Raw genomic sequence first — 2,818 nt, 5'->3', positions numbered from 1 at the left:
CAACCAAAATCCCGTCTACTCAAGCATAGCAATATGAAATTTGTCGTCCCGGGCCAAGTATCGGGGTTGTTGTGTGCCTACCACATGATACTACAACCTATACTAAAATTTCCGAGTACCTATGTAGCATGCAATTGGGCAAAGAAAGGTGAAACTACCATGCATAGAAAAACATAGGAGATAGTATGATCAAAATGACTTCCCTTGATGATAGTTGTCTTGATCGAGCGCTTCTAAGTAACAAGCTTCGCACTCCGGGTGATCTACCGATACAAAAAAATACACACCGTGAGCACTACAATCATCAACAAGTAAAATAGCATCACAAGTATAAAATAGCTATGGCCTAAGTGAAAGAATTCACTTCACCTAACTAAGGCAGAAATTGTTTCTGTTAAAACCTTATACCAAAGTAAGATATAATCACTAGGAAGCAGTAGCAAAAAGAATTAAATAAAAATCATTTTTTGAACTCCTGGAATAAGCAAAACAAGGTTTAAACTAAATCTGATCTAATTCAAATTTGAAAATTTCAAACATAGACAAATTATATGTTTTTAAAAACTACAGAAAATTGTGATCTACAAGAAAAAGAATCAACCTCATTGGATCTCTAGATCAAAAGTTATGATCAAAACAATATTGGAACTTTCTCTGTTTTGGAATTAAACAGAAAAAAAAGAATTTGATTCTAACGGGCAGGGGTACACGTGTCTCTCTCTGGTTGGTTGGGGGTTGTTTGCTGCAAGAGTTACTAGCAAACGGACGAAATCTAATAGAAATCGCTTCGGCTAAGTAATGTAAATAGAAAACCGAGGGGTTTTTCTTAACTTAACCGAAAGGGTATCGGGGCTTCTAATCTACCGCGTTGAATTAGATCGAACGGCTCAGGAGAGATGGGGGTGGACTCACAGAGGGTGGCGGTGCTCCGACGAGCTTCTCCGGCGAGCCGAGGCGAAGGGTGGTCGGGGACGCGGCTCCGGTGGCCTCCGGCGGCGGCTGAGAGGTCGGGGAGGTTGCGGGGCTTCTCCCCGGTCGTTCTGCGGCGGCGGCGAGGCGAGGGGAGGCTCGAGGCGGCGAGGGGAGTGGACTGGGGTTCGGCCGAGCTCGAAGCTCCGGCCAGCTCGCGTGGGGGCGGCGTGGGGGCTCGGGCAGGGTGGCGGGGGTGGCGGAATGGGGCGAGGGGAGGGCCGGGGTGGCGGGTATTTTTTAGGGGAGAGGGGGCGCCGAGGAGGGAAGGAGATCGGGGAGGTCCGGCGAACTTGGAAGGGCTCGGGCCAGAGAAAGGAAAGAAGGGAGAGAAGAAGGAAGGAGGAAGAAGAAAGGGGGGTGCGTGCGGGTGGGGGCAGCGCTGCGGGTGGGGTCGGCGTGGGCGGGGCCCAGGGTTCAGTGGGTGAGGGTAGGGGCGGCGTGGGTGCGGTTGGGCGCAGGGGGATCCCGGGCCTGCGGGATTGGTGGGCCGGCTAAGATGCGCTCGAGGTGGGTTTTCCTTTTAAAAGAAATATTCCTGTTTTAGATTTTTAATAAAACAAAAACTAATACGAATAAAAAGGAAACAAAATCAAATAATTAATATAGGGTATTGTATACCAAAATTTTCAGAAAAAAAATCTCTACACATTTAACATTTTTCCAAGGCCAAAATAAAAACTTTTAAAAAATGTTTTTTTTCAGAAAAACCCTAAAAATTTTATTTTCTGTTTGCAATTATTTTCTCAATAAAACTTTGGTTTTCTTGGCCCAAAAAATTTTCAAAAATGCCTCACATTGTGGAGGGTCATTTTCCTCCGCTCTTTCTTACTTGCAGGAAATTATTTCCGGGCACTTCTCTTGTGAAGAAAAACATAGAAATGCAAAAACAAAATTTGAGAGAAATCAAATGCAAAATTTTATTGCAATCAAAATGCATAGATGCTTAGCTAAATTTGTAAAACATTCCAAATTAGGTAATTTGGGATGTTACAGCGAGCTGCCTCTCGTTTTCCTCTCCCCCACTTCACCAATTTGCCTTTTTCGTTTGCCTTTTTCGTTCACCTTTTTGTTCGCCCTTTTTCTCGCCTGCTCTTTGTTTGTTTGTGTGCTTGCTTGCTTGCTGAAGTCGCCATGAATGGAAACACCAAACTTTGTGACTTTTTGAATACTAATAATAATGATTTTATTAGTACTCCGATTGCTCCCGCCACTAGTGCGGAATCATACGAAATCAATGCCGCTTTGCTGAATTCTATGGCCTTCCTAGTGAAGATGCCGCATCCCATCTCAATACCTTCATTCAGCTTTGCGATATGCAAAAGACAAAATATGTGGATAATGACGTGATTAAATTGAAGCTTTTTCCTTTCTCGTTGCGAGATCGCGCAAAAACTTGGTTTTCTTCTTTGCCCAAAAATAGTATCGATTCTTGGGATAAGTGTAAAGATGCTTATATATCCAAGTACTTTCCGCCGGCTAAGATCATGTCTCTCCATAATGATATCATGAATTTCAAGCAACTTGATCATGAACATGTTGCACAATCTTGGGAGAGAATGAAATTAATGATTAGAAATTGTCCCGCTCATGGCTTGAGTCTTTGGATGATTATTTAAATATTTTACGCTCGCTTGAATTTCGCTTCTAGAAATATATTGGAATCCGCCTCAGGTGGAACGTTTATGAAAAATCACGTTAGGGGAAGCCACAAAGCTCCTAGACAACATCATGACAAACTACTCTCAGTGGCACACTGAAAGGTCACCTACTAGTAAGAAGGTACACGCTATAGAAGAAATTAACTCGTTGAGTGCTAAGATGGATGAGTTAATGAATTTAGTTGCCA

This window comes from Hordeum vulgare, chromosome 6H (assembly GCF_904849725.1).
Source record: "Hordeum vulgare subsp. vulgare chromosome 6H, MorexV3_pseudomolecules_assembly, whole genome shotgun sequence".
NCBI classification, from domain to species: domain Eukaryota; kingdom Viridiplantae; phylum Streptophyta; class Magnoliopsida; order Poales; family Poaceae; genus Hordeum; species Hordeum vulgare.
This window is presented reverse-complemented; position numbering follows the sequence as displayed.